This window comes from Rhopalosiphum padi, chromosome 2 (genome assembly GCF_020882245.1).
Source record: "Rhopalosiphum padi isolate XX-2018 chromosome 2, ASM2088224v1, whole genome shotgun sequence".
NCBI lineage: Eukaryota > Metazoa > Arthropoda > Insecta > Hemiptera > Aphididae > Rhopalosiphum > Rhopalosiphum padi.
Window position 1 is genome coordinate 35,652,770 of NC_083598.1, and position 6,010 is coordinate 35,658,779.

Below are 6,010 nucleotides of genomic sequence, written 5' to 3' on the forward strand. Positions count from 1 at the left end.
TTGAGTAGGTATAGCTGTGGTGTAGGTCAGCACCAGTCAGCGCTATAAACCTATTAAAGTGCTCGTAAATGTAACAATCCAGTACATTATCTTGTATATTCGAACAATACAGGTGATAAATCAAAATCACTATACATTTCGGGAAACAAAAAAAACTTCTCATTTCTGTATTATGACGATGAAAACTGCGTAGAACATTTTTTTTTTTTTGTGCTGTATAGATATCGTATAATAATAATTGAAAAATGGCCAAATGCATTGACTCGTATACCGCCGTTTTATCCATCACGCTACGTCCACATAATAATAATAATAATAATAATATAATATATGTTTTGTTTGGTACGGTGTGCGAAAATCGACGACGGATAGGAACTCTTGGGTCTTACGAGTGGCGGCGGCGTTTGGATTTCCGTGATGTTGGGCAATTAACACACGGTCTAGGTGGGTCGTGCGTGATTTCCATCGCCTGCTATCGTTCATTCCTATCGGCCGGCATCGCTGCTAGTGCCAAGTTTTCCGCACACACCGAAAACTCGGTATCAATTAAATAATAATACCGCTGATACTATATATATATATATTATTAATATTATGTATAGGCACTATGCATTAATATAAATAGTATACGCGTCGCGATAAAACATCGTCTGGGTCCCGTATATAAGCTAATGAGGTGCAAACGGGTGATTAATGGTCGGATGTTTGTGTGCGTGTGTGTAGTGTGTCCTGGAAAATCGTGTGACGGTATTTCGGTCGAAACGACAGCGAGGTGTATCGGGAAAGCGTAAATGGGTCGCGTGACTTGCCCCGAAAACTTTAACGAATAAAATATATTATATTTCGGAAAAACGATACATTAATCGTTTTTCGATTTAATATTATTATGCAAAACCAACAATTATTATAACATGGTTTAAGGCCGTCTCATATCCTTGTGAACAACAAAATTCTATACTACACTGTCTACACTATATAGATACAATAAGGGACTATTGGGTCATTAAAATATTAAGTTAGTCTAACTTTAACATTTTCTCAGATGGAAAAATGACACGGATGTAATTGTAATTATGTAACAAACATGTTTTTTGGTTTACATTATTATATATTGTTAACTAAAACAAATGGTTTTGCAATTTTTTGATTGCTATGGGCATTTTTCCAAAGGAACAACTGTGTATGCAGCTTCAATTACCTTGTTGTATACATTTCATTCAGAGTTCTTAATTGTATATGGTATAGAAATATGTATTGCGAGCTTTCGAGATCCATTCAACATTAGTAGATTTAAATTTAAATACACAGTTATAACCAAGATTATATAGGTTATTATAGTACACTACGGCTGCGTATCTTTGCATGTGTCATTTTTATACATTCGTTTGACACTTGGAACACAAGTACCTAATACAACCATTATAAGCACGCAACACGCATTGAGGAGATCCGGGTATAATTAATAAAATTTAAAATAAATATGATGAAAAATCACTAAATTAAGGACACTTTTAATACATACCTATCAACATAAAGTTGACGGTTTATTATATAATTAATATCATGCTGCATGCCAACAAATAATTCAACTCAAATTATCCAATTTGCTTATGTGAGTCCCAATCCATGGTTACGTCTTTGCGTGGTATACCACACATACACACATACTACTAGTATGTAAATCCATAATAATTATCATTTATATCTAGGTGATTATAACGTGTTTTTTTTTTTTTAATACAGAATAACTAGTAAAATACATATATACTTAAATATTCAAATGTTAAATAGTATATTTAATTCAAAAGATACATATTTAAAACCATCCCAATCAAGATCATCATCTCTTTCTATAGCTGCAATAACTATATAGGGTGTCAAGTGGCGGTCGTTATTGTTAAATAATTAATTAAAAGTTCGATTTGATGATATTTCAGTTTGCATAATTTAACCATACTCTCGTATAATTTTATAATTTTAGTACTGTTAGTTTTAAATACTAGTATTGACTAGTATCTATTTATAATCAACTAGCTGTATAACCAGACTTCACTGGGGGGGGGAAGTGTAAATTATTACATTGCTATTACATAATATATCGTATTTTCACCTCAGTACACTAAGAAACATGCTACGCATACGGTCCACCAACTCGTATATTAGTTTTTTTTTTTTTTTTTAAAGAAAAACCAAATTTTTGTGTGAGTGTATGAGAAAAAGTACATTGCAAGATTGTTTATACAATCATAACTATATTTGTTGTAAAAAAAATTAACTACACGATAAAAATAATCACATTTAAATCAATAGTTTCCGAGATTATCTTAAACATAATATATATATATTTATTTATTACCATGAAATATATATGTATATAATATTGGCTAGATCAAAAATACCTTAAATTCTAAGATCGCTATGTATGTAGTCTATAACAATATAATATGTTTTAAAAATTGAAATAAATCAAATAATATGTTCGTTGCGTATTATTTTAGTAAAATAATATTTCACTATGTCCGTTAATGTAGCATAATTACTATTTATTATACAGCAAGCTGCATCAATCTGAATCTGTGTTGGTGTGATATTTTCTTTGTACTATACTAGTATGTGAAATTAGTAGGCAACTAAAAAAAGAGAAAACACAAGAATGCCGACCATTGTCGTTATAGATTTTATAGATTATCGAATTATTATAATATTACCTTGTCAAAAAATTGCACTACGAGTGATAGGTACCTAAAATATTGGTTTGAGCGACAATCGTCCGCTTATTTAGTGAATATCATTATAGTCTAATAATGAATCGATCGACAGGTACCAAGGTTCAGATAAATAATAATAATAATAATAACAAATCACGAAACCATATCTGTGATGGATGGTTGTGCGTATGAGTGTAAAGGTAGGTTTTCCTGCAGCGTCTAAAGCCGCGGCTGATTGCCGCACAGAGACTGCAGTTTTTTATAGTATATGTGACGTTTAATGCTATGGCTACTCTTATTATAATAACTTATAACATATAATAACTTGTTCTCATCTAAACAATCAACATGTTATATACATTACAGCGCTAACAGGCGTATCTTGGTTTAATGTACCTTATAGCTCACGTCAAATCGAGGTCGGTGTATGTCGCTCTGCAGTATACACGAATTCCACTGAAATCGGCAGTCCGCCACGAAGTTATTAAGCTACTACACTACTACAGACATACATTGATTATTAATATCTATATCTATAACTTTATTAAGAAACCGAAATCGATACGTACGTTTGTGGTGTATATGCACACACATTCAGTCATGTCTATCGCAGATGTGGTTCTGAAATTCGGTGTATCCTATAGTCTCAAAGAATATAATATGTGTGCGCAATTTGTTGCGAATTGAACAAGACGGGACTCCGGAGATTGTCGAATACCCACTAAAAAACGTATAATATTTTTTATATAATACAAAGAGGAGAAACAAGATCGAAATTATAATATACCCAGTACCTACGTGGCCACGTGGTGTTGATACTTCGCCGCCGTCGTGGAGTCGCGATTCCGGACGAGCATCGGAGCAACACGAAACAGACCAGCAAAATATGCATCACGTTGCGAGCGAATTCCGCGCGCACAGGACGGACGTGTATTATATTATTATGTTATGATAATATGAAGTCTTCGAATACCTGCCAGTCGGTTCGGATATAAACATTGAATAATTAATTCTCGGGTTATACGACGTTCGATTGTATTCGTATATTATGTTATGATTAAATATCACCGAGCTGCCGATGCTATCAGATATGCATACACGTACAACACACATGCATAATATGATGTATAATGTGTGTAGTGTGTACCATAATAAACCCACAGCCATTCGCTGTCGGGTCGGACAGTTTAAAACAAACATTTGGTCATTAATCTTTCGGCGTTACGTGTCAGGTTTATAATTACACAAAGTCGTTTCGTTTTTAATTTTACCTTGCCCAATTGACGGTTTACTCTCCGTCCGCGAGTTTTGATGTATTAATTATGCTGCGGCTTAATAAAAATATATTATTATTATTATTATATATTTTATTATTACATCACGGACGCGGTCGGACCGAGACGAGACGACGGCTACTCTTCGTCGGAATTTTCGGTCCGGCGCGTGTGTTTCGATCGGAAACATTTTAGAGTTTCGTCCGCAACACATATTATTAATATTATTATATTGTTGTGTAAAAATAAAGCGGGCTTAAAAAAAAAAATTTAAATAAACTATCGTCGTTATATTAATAAGCCGACTGAGACATGCGGCAAAAAGACGAGCGGTGTAGTGCGCGTATATATTATATTATATAGTATACGCGATGAGATGATACAATGATACCATTATATATATATATATATATATATAAACACTATGACCTCTTTGTATTGACCCGGTGTCATTGATTTATACCTCGCGACTGCGTTCGATTCTTATCGATATCGCTTAGGTAATTTTCCAATTCTGGCTCGGACGCCCGTTGAATAATAAAAAAATAAAAAATAAAACTCCGCACACCATTAGTACACGTTCAACTACAGCTGTAATATAAACAGCCGCACATTTTAAATATTATTACGAAATCCTGCGAATCTTTTATCCCTCCCACCGCGAATGCCGCCGCTGCAGACACTTCAATCGCCGTATAGATGTTAACATAGATACAGAATATTATTACGCATAGATGTATATTATGTATAGGTATAGGTATAATAGTAGCCGGATAGGTGTATAGTGATTTACGCAGCGTGATTATGCAGCGTGCTACTAGTTTTTCGACGACGGTCGCCGATTGCTGTTTATCGATATATAATGTTATAGGCGATTAAAAAAAAAAAAAGGGGAAAAAATAAACGTATACATTATTAATACTATTATTATTATTATTATTACGCTCTACGCGATTCTTGGACCTGTACGCATATAATATATTATTATAATTGGCGGTAGGAGGTGGTGGACTTGGCGCTTATAGAAAAACATATTATAGGTAGGTACTTATTGCTGCAGTCGCAAACCACTATAGCTATTATAGGTATTTCGTCTTGAGAATAATTAGTTTTCATGTCTATAGCTAGTCGCACGAGTGGATATTATTATTATTTTAACATTAGACGTATGGCGAGTATATAATATTATTATGTACGCTTAAACCGATGTCCTATTGTGACACCGCAGGACGAGAATGATCACCAACGTCGCCAAACGTATAGGAATACCTTAAATACAGTTGCCTCTCATCTATACGCTCAGTTTACCTAATTGGCAACTTTGCATACATTTTTTGTGCTCGGGGACATAAAGTATAGCGCGTGGACGAATAACGTTAATAATTAAATAGTATATTATTATAATGACATATTATATAACTGGTATGCCGTAAACGTGCGAGAATAACGATAAGTATTATAATAACAATATATTATAATACAGAGTAGGTATATGCACTTTATACGACGAACCGATAATATTTTATTTTTTGGTCGAAAAATGCGATATATGTAAATAATTTATGTTAATAAATAAGCCGAGACTAGCGAGTTACGAGTTATTATGTAAGTGAACTGTGCGGCCGCCCGGGGCGTTCGGGGCGAGGGGTATACTACCATTATATTTTAACAATATTATGCATATACGATATTCAAGAAATTCAAAAGAACGAAAATTCATATTACAATATTATGACGTACAAAAACATTATCGTGTTTACTAAAGTGTATATAAAATTATAAACATTAGAAAAATATGCACATAATGCCGGAATGCATCACTCTTATACACATTGTTCAGCGATCGATTATTGAGCGATGCTCGGATTTCGTTAATGTCTAGAACATATTAGTGTGGGAGTATAATAGAATTTAATTCCCCGCGATACACAGAGTTTTCTAATATATCAAAAAGCGCCTCGAGAACTTACGTATACACTGTACTTGTAACACGAATTTACGAGGAAATAAAAAGGCACAATTTGAGTC

At 33.6% G+C, this 6,010-nt stretch overlaps 1 long non-coding RNA gene across 1 annotated transcript; it reads right to left on the bottom strand.

The window, feature by feature from the left end:
- Positions 1 to 2,389: 2,389 nt before the first annotated feature.
- LOC132922423 (uncharacterized) lies at positions 2,390 to 3,928 on the bottom strand. The gene is made up of 3 exons (XR_009661017.1): positions 3,503 to 3,928; positions 3,278 to 3,429; positions 2,390 to 3,208 (listed from the first exon to the last, which is right to left on the bottom strand). It is a non-coding gene; the product is annotated as an uncharacterized LOC132922423 (long non-coding RNA).
- Positions 3,929 to 6,010: the final 2,082 nt, after the last annotated feature.